This window comes from Dioscorea cayenensis, chromosome 9 (assembly GCF_009730915.1).
Source record: "Dioscorea cayenensis subsp. rotundata cultivar TDr96_F1 chromosome 9, TDr96_F1_v2_PseudoChromosome.rev07_lg8_w22 25.fasta, whole genome shotgun sequence".
In the NCBI taxonomy this organism is placed as follows: Eukaryota; Viridiplantae; Streptophyta; class Magnoliopsida; order Dioscoreales; family Dioscoreaceae; genus Dioscorea; species Dioscorea cayenensis.
Window position 1 is genome coordinate 15,254,185 of NC_052479.1, and position 19,247 is coordinate 15,273,431.

The window sequence follows — 19,247 nt, forward strand, 5'->3', positions numbered from 1 at the left end:
CACCCATCATCACCAAGAGGGAGAAGAGCATAGGAGAAGGAGGTTGGATTGAGAGATCTAGACCACCATTGCATCATCATTCGAAGCTTCATCGATTCAAGGAGATCCAAGATCAGTAAGGGGAGTTTTCTTGCTTCTTTATTGTCTTTCTTTTCCTTGTATGTTGTATAAGTGTCCCTTGTCATGAGGGGATTAACTTATTGTTGTGTTTGGATTTGGATGAACCCTAGAGCTAATCTTGTGTATGAACTTGGAATGTTGTTCTTCATTGATTTTGATGGTTGTTTGAGATTCAATCTTTCATGCTTTCATGTTTAGAATTACATGTATGGAGAGATCCGTAATTCTACTATGAGTTGTATCACGTAGAGTGTGACCTACTCACGTGTACTAGATCTAGGAGAGGTTGAAAGGGGATACTTGTATCTACGCGCTAGGAGATCGGGTGTTGGTAGCCCTCCATTGCTAGGTTTAAGCGGAAGGGATAGTAGGTTTACTCCTATTAGAGAACTCCAAGAACTTTGTCGCGATCATAGGTGTGTTAATCCGGAAGAGATTCCGATTGACATTACGTATGGGATCAGGGGTTGAGTCACAGAGATTGGGACTAATCTACTCACGAGGTCTCTTGGTCTCAATTATCATCAATGCATCTTTAACTCATCCTAGTTCGGGACTTAATGACAACCCTAGGTGGATTCCTTGTCCAAACACTACCTATCTTTCTTGATACTCCTTGTTTGTATTCACATTTGTGTGCTAGTTACCCGGCCATAGATTAGTTAGTTTATTTTATTTTATTTCATTTGTTCTTCATATTAAGAATTGTAGGCTAGATAATAGGTGAAGAGTGAGTAATAATACTTCCTTGGCCCGTGGAATACTACGACCCACATGTCACTCCGCGAGGGTATTACTTAGCGATCCAGTACACTTGCGGGCGATCCCATTACTGCTGCGAGCTAAGTAAAATCAAAAAGAAATCTAATGTAAAAACAATGAATCCATAAAGAACCCTCCTCGATGGTCATGTGGAAGAGTCCTCTACTCGTCATCCAAAGGATTTCTTCATCCGGTATAGGATACACCTCGATCGAGCTCCCTACCAACCTTCTTCCTAGCGAAATCACGATGTCGAAAGCCATAGAGACCTCTCCAAAACCTTGAGCCAATACACCCTCGAAACCCTAGCCGGCGCCCTACTCATGAAGTTGGGGAAAAGATGGAGAAAAGAATACCAAAATCGTGGCTGAATTAGCTTTAAATAGAAAGTGGAATCGGGCAACTCCATGGGAGTGGGACGATACGCCCGTCGCAGAGTCCACCGCAGGCGTGGATAATTTCCCTGCGCCCGGGTGTGGATTCTCTATTTTTACGGTTTCTCGGCCGATGTGAGCAGTCTTTTCTGAGTTCTTGCTACATTGTTCCTACGGTACATGCTGCTTTCACTAGATCTTCGACCTAAATAACTTCCTAATTCCATACTTTCATTGGGGTAACGGAAACGGGCACACGTTCACATCGTGAATCACTTGCTTCTTCAATAATATATATATTGGTGGAGCTCTATTTCTTGTTTGCATAAGGCGGAATGCTCGAGTGTGAGCGCCTTTACGCCCCTCAAATGGATGTGCTCACTTTCGAATCAGAGGAGGTTGGCACACCTCTAGCATCGACACATGCCCTATGTCTTGGCGTTTGAACTTTTAGTAAGATCTCCTCCAAAATAAGTGCATTATGAGTCCACATTGGCCTATTTCCTTCATACTCGGCCTAACAACCCTACTGCGTAAAAGTAACATAAAAAGCACACATATTAATATAAAAAACACGAGAAAAATAATGCTCAACATAAAGAATGAGCAGCTTTGCATTCATATCGCACAAAGCACTTATCAAGTACTCTTCGTAAACCGACTTACATACTCTTCTCTTAAGAGCCACATGATCGGGCACACATCCACGTTGTGAGGTTGTGAGACTTCTCATCATCGAATCATCATTGGTAAGCTCTTGCATTCTTCCTCAAATTGGGACATGGGAGTGTGAGTAGACTTGTGCCCTTCCACTCACAATTTAGCTTTAATTCTCTCGAGTTGGCACACCCCCATATACATGAGCTTACCTGCTAAAAACTCCCAAAATGTACTTTCATAACCTATCTTTTTCTTCCTTCAAGGCATTAACAACCTATTTGCACAAAACACCAAAGGTACACTTTATGAGACGTCATAACACCATCGTAAAACATGATGGTCAATGCATGTGAAACATATGAAATATGTTTACTCAAGCAATATCTTTTTAAATTATAGACTCTCCAAAGATAGACATCAAAGCTTCTTATCATCATTTCTTTTGACCATATTACCATATGTCTTGTCACCTTGCCTTGTCATCTTGTTTGCCACATTATTATTTTTGCCACACAATCTTCTACATGTGTTAAATAATACTAGTTATAGAGCTTGACTCTAACAACAATAATTAGATTGTGTAATAATTATAGCCTTTTTATGCTGTTTAAATTTTAATAATGTAGCAAATGCTATTTGATACTATTTGATAGATGAAATATTTATTTCATGGTATTTAATTTTCAATAAATATGATTACTATATATATATATTCAATATAAAGGATTGAGTGTATAGCAATGCGATCGGTAAGCATGTATAAGCGTAGCGAGAACATGTATACAAAAGCGGCAATGTTAACCCAATGATATGACATCAATTTCATGACATAGGTACGAGAGGAGGACGTGGTTTGAACCCTTAACATTTATATACTTGCAGGTATAATCACATTTATTAGTATATTCACAGACTCGAGTGTGTGGATCTTATGTGGCGGAAATAGTGAACTTCATTCCTCCAAAATTATGAGGACAGAATTTTCCTAGAGGTTACGTGAAGTCATCATAATGGTGCACCTCCATGCTTGTCGAGCAATTTCTTAAGCAGGTGATCATTCTATGTAATATAGCAATTCAACTAGTCAAATCCTATAATTACTATTAGTGTCTTTTTATAGTATGCCGATTGCTTTGTATATGAAAATATATATATACATATATATATATATACCTATTTTAAAATAAATCTTTGATGCTGGGTTCATAGTTTCAACACACTACGGTAGCGATTAAATTTGTAATCAATTTTAACTGGCTTAATCATTTAATGACGGTAATGACTGAAAGCTTTCCGAATCTATTTTCTAAAAGATTCTTTGTTTGGGGAGGTATGCATATTTACATTAGAGACAACGAATAAAATATAGCATTGCACTTATTTTGTTTTATCTGTCATTTTGATGTAGGTTTCCATACTTCTTACCATGTCTTATAATATATCTCTTTGTTGTTGGAGTATGTATAGTTTGCATTTGGGTTCCGGTTAGTAAAAATTCCCCAACTTATGCTTTTAAATTTTCACATAGATATCAACTTTATTTTTATTTCATTTCTCTAGTTTTTTCTTGATACCAAAATTTTACCCTATCACGAGAATCACATGGCTCTAGTTTTACATATTAGAAGAGGAGATATATTACACGTTAAGATGTGTGAAAATTATTTTTAATATTTATTCATTGTTTTAATACCTAGTGAGCGTTTTGCACAATGCCAATTAGTGTAATGGAAAGAGATAAATTAAATTGCTTTTGTGTTATAATTGATTAATCTAAAATTGTTATAAATTTCAAACATTAGGAAGAAGTATAAGAACGTTTATTGCCATCATTCCTTGTGTAGCCCAATGATAATCACCATCCTTTATGTTTGAAAAGTTTTGAGTTAGAACTTTGTTTGAAAAATATAAAAAACAATTGCCATCATAATTTTTTGTTGTTTTCATAGGGATTAACATACTTGTTGTTAGATCTGCAAGGAATGTTGAGCTAGATGTGAGCTTTAAACAATCAAGTTTATAGTTCTTACGAGGCTTATCACTATTGTTCATTGCTTTAAGTGACGAAGTATGCAAAAATGAAATTTAACCAAGTAGAAATACCCTTTTGATGTATGAGGTATGGCTTTTTGGTCATTAAAATTAGAAAAAAATTTAGTTTAGTTCTTGAATTATAGTAATTGACTCGGTTTGAGCGTATCACATGATGGTTTTAGTGATAGTGACCATTTTACGTCTACCGGACAAGGTTGATGTGATATGGAGACTGTTAACTTGTCACGCTCACGAAACTAAGAGGAAATATATATATATATATATATATATTTTGCCAAGTGATAATTAAATAGTCGGGGAAATGATTTTATTCATATGACATAGTTTTGGGTTTTTCCGTGAGTGGCACTATTTTTCCCTTTTTATATTATTGAAGAGTCGCTTTATTTATTAAAATAACTTGTCAAAATCATATCCATCTCTAGTTAGCACTTGACTAAACATTTTTATAAGCCAAAACTTATATATATATATATATATCATTCCATCTTTTTTTATAATTAACTAAAAGTGGTTTTTAATTTTTTTAATTAATTTTTTTTAAAAATTGTTATTTCTTTTTTAAGATCTTATTCATTTTAAAAATATATTATATTAAAATAATAAGCATTTTTCACATTTTTAAAACCTATTTTTATTTTAATTTTCTTCCCAGTTAGAATATTTGTTTAAATTATTATTTTTAATTTTGCTTCCCATTAGAATATTTTTTTTAAAAAAATATCTTGATAAACAAATATTTATTTATTTATTTATGATTTTATTGATTGAATAACTTATTTGCATTTAAAAAACATATATTATATTCAAGTACAAATAGAAAATATATCAATCACTGCTTATATTACATATTTCTATCTCGTAGTAGGCAAATAGTTCTATGATGCTCAAGTTATTTACACAAAAAGCATGTATTTTGTTTACTAGAATGATAATTTATGTCCATCACTTTAATCTTTTCCTACTTTTATCTTTACAAGGTCAGCTTTAATTGCACTAACTCTAGTACTATTCCTAACATACTTAATGTGTATTTAGTACTATTCCACTCATGATACATATTAAAAAATCCACAAAAGTATTCTCTCCACCTTTACTTAATTCAAACATCTTTCAGTAGTACTTTATTAACTTCAATTTTTACACACCTCAGCCTATCTAAATTCCCCTGTTTTCTTTCTCTAGATTTAGCTAATCTATAAATATCTTTTCTTCCTCTTTTAAACTTAACTTAGTATCAAGCATATCATAAGTATTACACTTAGCAACTCTCATGATCCTTTTAAGCTTTTTCCTAATTATGATATAATTGGAGTAAAGAATGTATTAAGCTATTGATAGGATTAAAGCCAACTACATGAGGAAGGAAATGTGAAAATCATAATTGATTTGAGATATTGATCTCGAGCCTGATTTTGAAGCTAATCTAAATGAAATTTATGCTTAAAATGGGTGCAAGAATTATGTATTAATATTTGGTGTTATATAACATTTAGGATATTGATAAATTAATGAAATTTAATGTGAGCAAGATTAGAAGAGTGTCTTTCTCTAACCAGGATAGCAAGTTTCTATATAGGTGTGTTGATTATAACTTTTTTTATCTAAGGGTAGAGAATAAAGCAACATACATAGAGACAAACATAGAGAGCATATGAGTTGTGATGTAGTATGAATTTATTCTTTGTGAAGGACAATAAAATACTAACCATGATGGTTGACAATGCGCTTTTGTGTGTGTACCGCAAAAGCACAGGTCTGTCGAAGTAATAGTACCCTGGTGTGTGGGTAGTTGAATCCATAAGGAATAGTGATTAGAAACACAAAGATTGCTATTTAACTAGAATGAAAATGAATCAATAGTGATGTGAATGAGAATTAATGCAAATAGAAATAAGAAAAAAAGAAAGAGGTGCACATAAAAGATAGGAGAGAAAATCGATGATAAATGGGGCACAGGGATATTGTTCACCCTAGTACTATTGTTTCTAGTGCAACACAAATCATTATGTTTTCTAACTTATGTCTAATGAGTCATGGAGATCCTTAAACAAACGGTCCCAAAACTTATGCTCAACCATGACTAACCCTAAACTATGCCCTGGTGGAGAAATTTCTCGATCTAGGAGACCTCACATTATGCTAGGTCACTTTTAGGGCTCTAGGGATTCCAAGTGATAAACTCTATTCCTAAAAATAGATCTAACCCTTTTGGTCTGGAAAAAGACCCCTAGTCACAATTAAGCCACTGATACTAAGGATTGCTTCAACGCTTCACTCTGTTTCTTGCTCAACTATGTCCCAGTGGAGTTTGTCTATTAGCACTTCACTCTATTATGACTGCAAAGAACTCTTAGAATATGGAGTTAGGATAAATCACACCGGAGGGGAAAGGGGACGTTCCGCTATCTCTCGACTCGCCCTCTCAACCGTCTGTAATCTAGTATTGTCTAACCCTCATGGTGTGTTACTCATCCACAAGGATTACCAAAATGGATTTTCAACCCTAGTGTCACTCTAAGGGAAAATCAACTCAACAAGTATTCAAGATTAAAACTTCAATTAATGAAAGCATAATAAGAGGTCAAAAAACAATATCATCCGTGGGTTTACAAGTCCAAGCACCCAGTAGGGTTTAGCTCTCCATGGAGCAAAATGCAACCAATAATGAAATCAAAAGTAAAAATAAGCAATCCATGAATAAAACCTCTTTGGTGTTTGTGTCGATAGGCTTGTGGAGTGGTTGCGTCTTCTCCAAAGGTCGCCTCGTCAAGCCTAGGGAACACCTCGCCGGATCGGTGCCGATGAATGCTCCCCAATAGCTCTCTTCCTAAGAAAACGCAGTGTAGAAGACCGTAAACCTTTCCAAAAGCCTAGCCAAAATCTCTCCAAACCCTAGTCGTGGGCGCCTCCAAAGGTAAGAAAACATAGGCCAAAGGATGGAAATATGGATCCCTAAATTGGACTGAAATCACGACTTAAATAGGGCTTGAATGGGGCATCCATCCACACGACCATGTGAATCTGTAGAAATTCGTTTTTGAGCTGCATGTGAATAGTGATTGCTATAGTAAATTGCTACAGTCATTTGCTACATTTATTCTCTCCAAGATTCCATCAACAAAGTGCAAACGCAATCTACTTTGGCTTCTTTATTCCATACTTGTCACCACAACCCTACATGCACAAAAAAACACAAATACACCTGTACTAGTGATAAAATCTGAGAAAAAGAATACTCATCATAAGAAAAGAATACTCCGTATTACTAATACACAAGCACTTATCAAACTCCCCCACACTTACGATTTTGCATGTCCTCAAGCAAAAAAAAACCATTAAAGCATATAAGAATGAAATAATGAAAGTGCTTGGCCTTAGGTTCACCAAAGCATGCAAGGGAAACATTCTACAAGTAACGGGAATTTCAACACAAAATACGAAAAATCAATGTTCTAGCTAAACACACGAATCAAAAAAGACAACAAACCCAAAATCATGCAAGTGTGTGTAGACTCACTCAAGTCGACCTAACGTATACTCCTCAAAGTTCTACGCATAAGGGGACATATTTATATACAAAACAAAGCAAAGAAACGGTAGTAGCTTCACACATCCTCTAAGGTAGCCCTTTCCAAAGCGGCCGCTAAGGTGGCTTTCACACTTCCGAGGTGGTAGCTCTTTCTACCGGGATAGTAGCTTTCATTCATCCCATGAGATAGCTCTTTCTCTCATTAGGGCATAACTAGTATCTTACTTATGAGAGTAGCTTCATACTTCATAGGTGGTAGCTCTTTTTACCCCAAACGCACAACCAAAACGAACATTTTTCTTTCTTTTTCCAATATATTATTTTTTAGCAAAAACAAAAAAGTAACACAAGAAACAAAACTAACTTGTCCCTTAAATATCGAACTAGAGTTTCCATAAGGTTTAATGAGCGAGTAGTGCAACAAGTGTCAATCGTGCAAAAATTCCTAAAAATTCAAGTAAAAACTAGAGCATGAGTAAATTCAATGTTAAAAATTCTCCTAACTTAAGAATACCACCATTGCAACTAAGGTGAACCGCCATTGGCTACGTGAGTGACAAGTGCTTGTGCGATATGAATGTGAAGTGTTCATTCCTTATGTTGAGCATTACTTTTCTCAGGTTTTTACATTAATATGTGTGTTTTTATGTTACTTTTACGCAGGTAGGGCTGTGAAGCTAAGTATGAAGGAAATAGGCCAATGTGGATCATAATGCACCTATTTTGGAGGAGATCTTGCTAAGGTTCAAACAGGAAGACATAGGACAGGTGTGAGATGCTAGAGTGTGTGCCAACCTCCTCGCATTTGAGTGAGTACATCCATTTGGAGGGGCACAAAGGCAGTCACACTCGAGCATTCCGTCTTATGCATACAAGAACAAGAACCCCACCAACATATATATCATTGAAGAAGCAAGTGATTCACGACGTGAACGTGTGCCCATTTTTGTTACCGTGATGAAAGTATGCAATTGGGAAGTTATTCAGGTCGAAAAATTGTAGCAGAGAACTGCAGCAATTACTGTAGTAGCACTCGCTCACATGACCGAGAAATCGAGAAAGCAGAGAATCCACATGGGCGTGTGGAAATTATCCACGCTGTGTGGAAATTCACTAGCAGGGCGCGTGTACCGTCCCACTGACCGTGGAGTTGCCCGATCTGACCCTATTTAAAGCCCGGTTCAGACCCCGATTTTTGGTATTATTTTTCTCCATCTTTTCCCCAACTTGTGAGGGGGCTTCGGCTAGGGTTTTGAGGGGTATTGGCCAAGGTTTTGGAGAGGTTCTATGGCTCTGACATCGTGATTCCATTAGGAAGAAGGTTGGTAGGGGAGCTTGATCGAGGCGTATCCTATACCGGACTGAAGGAATCCTTGGACGACAGTAGAGGACTTTCCACAAGACCATCGACACGACCATCGAGGGGGTTTCTTTATGGATTCATTTCTTTTACATTCTATTTCTTTGATTGTACTTAGCTCCATGGAGAGCTAAACCCCTAGTGGGTACATGGGTGATTGTGAACCCTAGGATGTATTCGTTTCATTGAACTTCTTTATTATGCTTTCAATAAATTGATGTTTATTTTGAGTTCCATCCTTGAATGCTTGATTGTATGAACATTTCCCCTAGAGTAACACTAGGGTTGAGAGTTCTTGTCGGTAACCTTGTGAGTGAGTGACACACCAAGAGCGTTAGACAAAGCTAGGTTGGAGAGGGTTGAGAGGGTGAGTCGAGAGGTACAGGAGCGTCCCCTTTCCCCTCCAACGTGATAGATTCTACCTCCATTCCTCGAGTTCTTTGCGGCCATAATAGAGTGAATGGTGTAAGGGATGAACCTCCACTAGGGCCTAGTTGTTCGTGCAATAGAGTGAAGCGTTGAGGTGATCTTAGTATCTAGCGCTTAATTGTGGCTAGGGACCTTCCGCCTGGACCAAAGGGTTAGGTCTAAATCTAGGAAGATATTTATCACTTGGAATCCCTGGAGCTCATTGCAACTCTATGCGAGTGTGAGGTGTTGAGATTGTTCGATTTCTCCTCCGGGACATGTATAGAGTTAGGCATAGTTGACCTTAGATTTGGGACTATGTATGTAAGGATTTCCACGACTCACCATTCCATTGATTAGGAAGCATAATAGAGAGTTCTTGCACTTGAAGCGATTGTCCTAGGTGAAGTATCATCTGAGTACCCCATCTTTATCGATTGCCTTGCCTCCCCCTTACTTTTGCCGCTCTTACTTGTTGCTTTTAATTTCTGAGAATTGAATCATTACCACACTTATCATTGTTGATACTCCACATAGCTAAGAATCGAATTAAGTATCTTTACTCCCTACTCCCTGTGGATTCAACCCCGCTCATCCGGGATTATTACTTCGACAAACCCATGTACTTGTGGGATATAAGCAAGGGGATCTTGTCAATTTTTTGGTGCCGTTGCCGGGGAGCTAGTCGTTTAGAGATACTTTGCACTTTGTTTTCTTAGCTATTTCACTACACATTTTATTTCATATCTTCTTATTCTATCATCATTCTGATTTTCTTTTTCTTTACTTTTGATGCAGCTCTAGGTTATGACCCGAGGAAATCCATCAATATTGATTGAAGGAGACCGTGAGCTTGAATGTACACTTCGAAAGAAAGGGAAAGAATCTATACAAGAACAGCCTAATCCAGCTGATTTGGAAGTACAAGGATTTAACAACATGGCAAAACAAAATGTGTAACAACTAACACTATCCGATTATGCCAGCCCGTTATTTCCCTCCTCGAATATCAGCAAAGCTTAGGAATGAGATCTCATCATTTATGCAGTTGGAATTAGAGTCTCTATTTGAGACATGGGAAAGGTTCAAGGAACTCCTACGCAAGTGTCCGCAACACGGATTCTCGGAGTGGATGATTGTTCAAACCTTCTACAATGGTTTGAACCCGAGTACAAGGCAACTCTTGGATGCGGCGACAGGAGGTAACTTAGGTAGCAAGACCCCTGACGAGGCTCGTCAATTGATTGAGGAAATGCGGTTAAATAGTTACCAGTGAAATGCTAGGAAAAAGAAAAAGGTGGCCGGCCTCCATGAAGTTAATGTGGTAACTTCATTGGCGGCCCAAGTGGAGAGTTTGAGTAAGAAGCTAGATCTTATAGCTTCGAATAGAGTTGCGGCCGTGACCAATTGCATCGGTTGTGGTGGAGGACATGCTCCCTCCGATTGCCCAATAGTCATAGGTGATGTTTCTTCAGTTGAGAATGTTGACTTTGTAGGTAATGGAATGAGACCTCAAGGGAATCCATACAGCAACACCTACAATTCAGGTTGGAAGAATCATCCCAACTTTTCATGGAGTAATCAAGGACCACAGAAGACCATGGGGCCATCGGGGTTCCAACAACAACAACAAGCACCTCAAGTGGAAAACATAATTTCAGGCTTGGAAACCCGAATGACGGATTTGGAGAAGCACTTGGCTAGATTTGTTCAATCGGCAAATACAAGGTTTGAATCAGTCGAGGATACACTTCGTAATCACACCACCTCCTTGCACAATCTTGTAAATCAAGTGGGGCAAATTGCAAAATCTCTCTCCAACATGCCACATGGGAGTTTACCAAGCAACACGGAAACCAACCCAAGAGAACATGTGAAGGCGATCGCTTTGAGAAGCGGTCGTGAGGTTGAAGGGAGGCTTCCGAGTGAGAAGCCGAAAGAACACGCTCCCGAGGTTGTAGAGGTTAAGAAGGGAGCAAACAAAGAGAAAGAGGTGGCACCCCCACCTTTCAAACAAGAATCCCTTATCCCTCTAGATTGAAGAATGACCAAAGGGATGAACAGTATAAGAAGTTCCTGAGTTTGTTCAAGCAACTCCACATCAACATTCCTTTTGTTGAGGCTTTGGCTGAAATGCCTAAGTATGTAAAGTTCCTGAAAGACCTATTAACCAACAAGAGGAAAATGGAGGAGAGTGCTTCAGTGGTGCTTGATGCTTCATGCTCAGCGGTGTTGCAAAAGAACATGCCGAAGAAGAAGAAGGACCCGGGAAGCTTCATTATTCCGTGTAACATCGGCAACTTAGGTGAGGAAATGGCATTGGCGGATTCAGGGGCAAGTATCAACGTCATGCCATACACTTTCTTCCAAAAGCTAGGCTTGGGTGAGCCTAGGCCTACTCGGATGACTTTACAATTGGCGGACCGAATGGTACGACATCCAAGAGGCATCATTGAAGACGTGCTTGTCAAGGTGGACAAGTATATTTTTCCGGTTGAGTTTGTAGTGCTATATGTCGATGAGGATGCAGATGTACCCTTGATACTCGGGAGACTGTTCTTGCGGACTTCCAAAGCATTGATTGACATGAAAGGCGGAGAGCTCACATTGAGAGTCGGAGACAATAAGCTCACTTACCGCCTTGCTGAAGCCATGCGGCATTCTCTCGATTTTGATGACACTTTGTATTTTCTAGACACTACTGATGAGATTGTTGATGAATATATACAGGAAATGTTCAGCCCGGATGCATATGATGGTTTGTTCGACCAAGAGGAGAGCAATGAAGAAGTAATGATGCTTGGTTCAAATGGAGAGGAAACATTTACCCCGGGGATCTTTAAGAATGTGCTCCAAAAAATGAAGAGGGCTAGGAGACACCACCAAAAACGCCCCAAGACTATTGGAGATGTACATGAGCCAAGGAAGTTGGACGAATGATTGCTAGGTGGTCCGAAGCCCGATAGTACACCCTCTACCCTCAAGAGACTTTGCTCATCATGCTTTCAAGTTATGGGTAAGAGGGCAACCTTCATTCATGAACCCCCGTGTGTTAAGAAAGATACGTCAAGCTTAGTGACATTAAACAAGCGCTTCTTGGGAGGCAACCAAAGTGTTTACTGTTTTTGTACCTTTTAGTTTAGTTTGTTTGCATGAATAAATTGTTAAGTGTTGGTGTTGAAATTTTTGAGTATTTGTGCTACGATTTTATTGTGGGTTTTTAAAAGAATTCATTGTGTGTTTTGTTGCGAATTGGCGAAGTTTGGTCATTTGAATTCTATTTTGTGTTTTTATCTGGTAAATTTTGTATAATAGGGCAGGCTCTGAGTGTGTAGACATGTTCAGACTAGTTCTGCAGAGCCTGCAGGTTTTTCTAAGTCATCCAGAGAAAACACACGGGCGTGCGGAAATTCCACAAGCCCGTGGATGTGTACTGTGAACTCATCCAAAGAGGGCACAGGGGCGTGCGGCTGCCCCTGTGGACGACCATGCGACTGGCGCACGCCCGTGGGTCATTTCCGCACGGGCATGTTCCTTCCTGCAGGGTTGGGCAGATTTTCCCGAGAACACACAGGGGCGTGGACTCGCCCCTGTGGGTGACCTTGTTAACCATACATGGGCGTGGGTAATTTCCGCATGCCTGTGCAAAACTCTGCAGGTTGTTCCCTTCATCCCGAGAAAACACAGGGGCGTGCGGTTGCCCCTGTGAATTGGGCTTGTGAATGTCCACGCCCGTGGGGAATTTTCGCACGGGCGTGTGAAAGACTTGATATCTTTCTCATATGTCCAGGGAAGCCACAGGGGCGTGCGTCTGCCCCTGTGGGTCTGGCGCACGGGCGTGGATAATTTCCGCATGCCCGTGGGAAATCGTTCTAAGTCAGTGAGAGTTTTTCCCGAGAGCGCACAGGGGCGTGCATATGCCCCTGTGGAGCTTTTGAAGTGACGCACACGGGCATGGGGAATTTCCACACGCCCGTGTGGATGCACAAAACGTCAAAAGTCACGAGTTCTATTTAAAAAGGGGCATGATTTCTCTCCTTCTTCACGACTCCTTTTCACTTGAAAACACTCTCACAACATTGTCCGAGTCCATTGCGCCAGTTTGGTGGGATTTTAGCAAGTTTTAGGCCAGCTCTTTATTTTCTCACTTCTCCTTGTCGGTAAATTCATTTTTTTCATCTTCTTCGTCAATTCATGATTTCTATTGATTAATCTGGTTAATAATGCCTCGTTTCTTCAATTGGAACAATGATTTACGTTTAGAACGAAGTTAGAGATATTATTGAGTTGTATTTTTGGATTGTTGATGCCTGGCCGTGCGGTGCCCACGCCCCGTGAATCCACACGGGCGTGCGGAAATCCCACACGACCGTGTGGATTTCTGCAGTATTGTTTTATCAACTTGTTTGACTAATTTTGTTTAAATTTGGCAGATTATGGCACCTAGGACAAAGAAGCAAGCTGATAAGAGGCCACGTGAGTCATCCTCTAAGCCCGAGGCTATGCGATTTGCGATTCCAGAACATTAGGCCCGTTATGAGCGCTTATCGAGACTCTGCTTCGGACAGACTCGATTCCTGGACACGACTATACTAAGAGATCTTCAGCAGGGAGATGAGTTCGCTGATGAGGTTGAGGACGTTGTTTTAAATGGTGGTTGGCGTCAGTTGTTGACGATTAGACAGCCAGCTATCCGAGAGTTTGCACTGGAGGTGCTCTCCTCGTTTGAGTTTGATAGAGCGTATGCGAGCTTCAACAGTTTGGGCACCATTTAGTTCAGAGTGTTTGGATGCCACCATAGCTTGAGCATTACGCAGTTTTCCGTACTACTTGGCTTATACGAGGAGGCATTCAGAGATTCAAAGGAGTATGCACAGTTGCCTACTGATTATCCTGGAACCTTGACCCCGCAGAAAGCTTACAGAGTGCTATGTGGTCAAGGTCAGTACAAGCCGGGGGTTTCCAAGGCCACGTGCCTTTCCCGACCTGCCTACAGATATTTGCACGCCATCATGAGTAGGTCGGTGAATGGTCGTGGCGATAGTATTGGTGTCTTGAGCCGCCAGGAGTTGCTGTACTTGTACTCGATGGTAGAGCGCGTACCGATCCACTTACAGCACATCTTGGCTGATTACATCAGACACCAGGGATAGTACGCTAGACTGGGAGCGATATTCTCGGGCTCTTACATTACGAGATTAGTGATGGGAATGGGTCTCTTGGATTCGATTCGCGGGGCCGAGAAGACGAGTTTACCCGCTCTCCTGGGTATAGATACGATGCTGTTGATGGGCATGGTCCGCAGGGTTCGGATAGGGGTTTTTGCGTTAGTCCTATTAGCCCCAGAGATAGCTGAGGATGAGGGTGATGACGACGGAGCATCTCAGCCCGCCACCAAGCCTCAGCCCGCATCGATGAAGACCGAGGCACTTCCAGCGCCCGAGGAACCACCCCCAGTGCGTATGTTTTCACCTTCTCGAGCCAATGATCGCTTTGAGAGGCTCGAGAATGCTATAGAAGTGGTCCAAGCCGAGGTTGCCGAGATTATGACTACGCAGGCCACTCAGTACACAGTGTTCATGGTGCGTTTCGACATATTACAGCAGATCCTAGAGCGAGACGTTGCCTCATCATTTGTCCTGCAGCCGAGGACTCTTCAGGCCCCACCAGTACCTCCAGCACCTCTATCCTCGACCCCAGCACCGGAGGACCCACTATATGCTTCCACTTCAGCAGCAGCAGCTGCGGAGCCCGAGAACGACTCCGACACTTGACCTTTCTTTTACTTTCATGCATTTTATTTTATCTTATTTTCTTGTTTTTAGACTTGTTCACTCAGAAAGGATTTTCCTTCTGAGTTTATGTTATTTTGCATTATCGAGTTGTATTCATTGCTTCATCTTTTATACACTCGAGTTATTTTTGTTTTTCTTGAGCTTCACTGAACCCCCTCGTGTATGCGTGCAGATGGTCTTGTCTTCTTGGAAATTGAGACTTAGTCATGGGCATGGTCAAGGTGCTTCGGCACTTGGCCGTGCGAGCTTCACAACCCGTTGGAACACTACTCCCAATGAATCAGCTTCATCAAACGCAACACTAGGAGTCAGGGGAGTATTGTTTTGATTGCTTCTCCCACATCTATTTTTAATGATATATTTTGAGTGAGCTTGCATGTGTACATTGAGGACAATGTACAACTTATGTGTGGGGGGGAGTTTCATAATGCGCACATCTTTTCTATTGTTCTTGATTGATATATGCTCACATAGCCAATGGCGGTTCACCTTAGTTACAATGTTTGTATTCTTAAGTCTAGGAGAATTGTTAACATTGAATGTTTTCATGCTCTAGTTCTTGCTTGAATTTTTAGGAATTTTTGCCCGATTTACACTTAGTGCACTACTCACTCTTTGAACTCTATTGGAAACTCATGTTTGATGTTAAAGGGACTAGTTAGGTTTACTTCTTTTGTTAAATTGAAAAAAAAAATTGAAAAGAAGGAACAAAATAGTTTTATTGTTTATTTGTATTTGTTTGGTGGAAAGAGCTACCACCTATGAAGTATGAAGCTACTCTCACAAGTCGGATACTAGTTATGCCCTAATGAGAGAAAGAGCTATCTCATGAGATGAGTGAAAGCTACCACTCGGGTAGAAAGAGCTACCACGTCGAAAGTGTGAAATCCACCTTAGTGGCCGCTTTGGAAAGGGCTACCTTAGAGGATGTGTGAAGCTACTACCATCTTTTAAAATTTTTATCACTTTTGTAGATAAATAAGTCCTTTGTACTTAGAACTTTGAGGAGTATAACTTGGGGTGCTTTGAGTGAGTTCACACACTTACACGAAATTCGGGTTTGTTGTCCTTTTTTATTCAAATTTTTAGCTAGAGCATTGATTTTTTTGTATTTAATGTTAAAATTTTCCTTACTTGTAGAATACTTTCTTTGTATACCTCGGTGAACCTAAAGGCATGCACTTTCAATATTTTTTTCATTGATGCACAGAATGTTTTAATGTTTGCTTGAGGACAAGCAAAAGCTTAAGTGTGGGGGAGTTTGATAAGTGCTTGTGCGATATGAATGCGAAGCATTCATTCCTTATGTTGAGCATTACTTTTCTCATGTTTTTACATTAATATGTGTGTTTTTATGTTACTTTTACGCAGGTAGGGCTGTGAAGCTAAGTATGAAGGAAATAGGCCAATGTGGATCATAATGCACCTATTTTGGAGGAGATCTTGCTAAGATTCAAACGCGAAGAGATAGGACAGGTGTGAGATGCTAGAGTGTGTGCCAACCTCCTCACATTCGAGTGAGTACATCCATTATGTAGTAGCACCGTTTACAGCCGGCCGAGAAATCAGAAAAACAGAGAATCCACACGGGCGTGTGGAAATTATCCACGCCCATGTAGAAATTCCGCACGGGCGCGTGTACCGTCCACGCCCGTGGAGTTGCCCGATTCCAGCCCTATTTAAAGCCGGTTCAGCCCCGATTTTGGTATTCTTTTCTCCATCTTTTCCCCAACTTGTGAGAGGGCTTCGGCTGGGGTTTCAAGGGGTATTGACCAAGGTTTTGGAGATGTTCTACGGCTCCGACATCGTGATTCCATTAGGAAGAAGGTTGGTAGGGGAGCTTCGATCGAGGCGTATCCTATACGGGACGAAGGAATCCTTGGGCGACGAGTATAGGACTTTCCACAAGACCATTGACACGACCATCGAGGGGGTTTCTTTATGGACTCATTGCTTTTACATTCTATTTCTTTGATTGTACTTAGCTCCATGGAGAGCTAAACCCCTAGTGGGTACTTGGGTGATTGTGAACCCTAGGATGTATTTGTTTCATTAAACTTCTTTATTATGCTTTCAATAAATTGATGTTTATTGTGAGTTCCAACCTTGAATGCTTGATTGTATGAACATTTCCCCTAGAGTGACACTAGAGTTGACAGTTCTTGTTGGTAACCTTGTGAGTGAGTGACACACCACGAGCGTTAGACAAAGCTAGGTTGGAGAAAGTTGAGAGGGTGAGTCGAGAGGTACAGGAGCATCCCCTTTCCCCTCCAACGTGATAGATTCTACCTCCATTCCTCGAGTTCTTTGCGGCCATAATAGAGTGAATGGTGTAAGGGACGAACCTCCGCTAAGGCCTAGTTGCGCGTGCAATGGAGTGAAGCTTTGAGGTGATCTTAGTATCTAGGGCTTAATTGTGGCTAGGGACCTTCCGCCTGGACCAAAGGGTTAGGTCTAAATCTAGGAAGAGATTTATCACTTGGAATCCCTAGAGCTCATTGCAACTCTATGCGAGTGTGAGGTGTTGAGATTGTTCCATTTCTCCTCCGGGACATGTATAGAGTGAGGCATAGTTGACCTTAGATTTTGGACTATGTATTTAAGGATTTCCACGACTCACCATTGCATTGATTAGGAAGCATAATAGAGAGTTCTTGCACTTGAAGCATTATCCTAGGAGAAGTATCATCCGAGTACCACATCTTTATCGATTGCCTTACCTCCTCCTTACTTTTGCTCTCTTACTTGTTGCTTTTAATTTATGAGAATTGAATCATGACCACACTTATCATTGTTGATACTCCACATAGCTAAGAATCGAATTAAGTGTCTTTACTCCCTACTCCCAGTGGATTCGACCCCGCTCATCCGGGATTATTACTTCGACAAACCCTTGCACTTGCGGGATATAAGCAAGGGGATCTTGTCAAGTTTTTATCGCCGTTGCCGTGGAGCTAGGCGTTTAGAGATACTTTGCACTTTGTTTTCTTAGCTATTTCACTACACATTTTATTTCATATCTTCTTATTCTATCATCATTATGATTTTCTTTTTCTTTACTTTTGGTGCAGCTCTAGGTTATGACCCGAGGGAATCCATCAATATTGATTAAAGGAGACCCTGAACTTGAACGTACACTTCGAAAGAAAGGGAAAGAATCTGTACAAGAACAGCCTAATCCAGCTGATTTGGAAGTAGAAGGATCTGACAACATAGCAGAACAAAATAAGCAACAACGAACATTATCCGATTATGCCAGCCCGTTATTTCTCTCCCGGAAAATTAGCAAAGCTTAGGAATGAGATCTCATCATTTATGCAGTTTGAATTGGAGTCTCTATTTGAGACATGGGAAAGGTTCAAGGAACTCCTGCGCAAGTGTCCATAACACGGATTCCCAGAGTGGATGATTGTTGAAACCTTCTACAATGGTTTGAACCCGAGTACAAGGCAACTCTTGGATGCGGCGGCAGGAGGTAACTTAGGTAGCAAGACCCCCGACGAGGCTCGTCAATTGATTGAGGAAATGGGGTTAAATAGCTACCAGTGGAACGCTAGGGAAAAGAAAAAGGTGGCTGGTCTCAATGAAATTGATGCGGTAACTTCATTGGCAGCCCAAGTGGAGAGTTTGAGTAAGAAGCTAGATCTTATAACTTCGAATAGGGTTGCGGCCGTGACCAATTGCACCGGTTGTGGTGGAGGACATGCTCCCTCCGATTGTCCAATCGTCATAGGTGATGTTTTTTCAGTTGAGAATGTTGACTTTGTAGGTAATGGAATGAGACCTCAAGGGAATCCATACAGTAACACCTATAATTCAAGTTGGAAGAATCATCCCAACTTTTCATGGAGTAATCAAGGGCCACAGAAGACCATGGGGCCATCGGGGTTCCAACAACAACAACAAGCCCCTCAAGTGGAAAACATAATTTCAGGCTTGGAAACCCGAATGACAGATTTGGAGAAGCACTTGGCTAGGTTTGTTCAATCGGTAAATACAAGGTTTGAATCAGTCGAGGCTACACTTCGCAATCACACCGCCTCCTTGCACAATCTTGAAAATCAAGTGGGGCAAATTGCGAAATCTCTTTTCGAAAGGCCACATGGGATGCTGATCAAACGGTGAGTGACCAGTCCCAATGGTCCTGGGTTATTAATCTTCTCCTCTCCTCTGACCGAGCA

The 19,247-nt window shown here is 40.6% G+C and overlaps 2 non-coding genes across 2 annotated transcripts; both read right to left on the reverse strand.

The window, feature by feature from the left end:
* Positions 1-10,286: 10,286 nt before the first annotated feature.
* LOC120269535 lies at positions 10,287-10,393 on the reverse strand. Its single transcript, XR_005539186.1, has one exon. It is a non-coding gene; the product is annotated as a small nucleolar RNA R71 (small nucleolar RNA).
* A 7,961-nt stretch (positions 10,394-18,354) lies between these two features.
* Positions 18,355-18,461, reverse strand: LOC120269606. Its single transcript, XR_005539253.1, has one exon. It is a non-coding gene; the product is annotated as a small nucleolar RNA R71 (small nucleolar RNA).
* Positions 18,462-19,247: the final 786 nt, after the last annotated feature.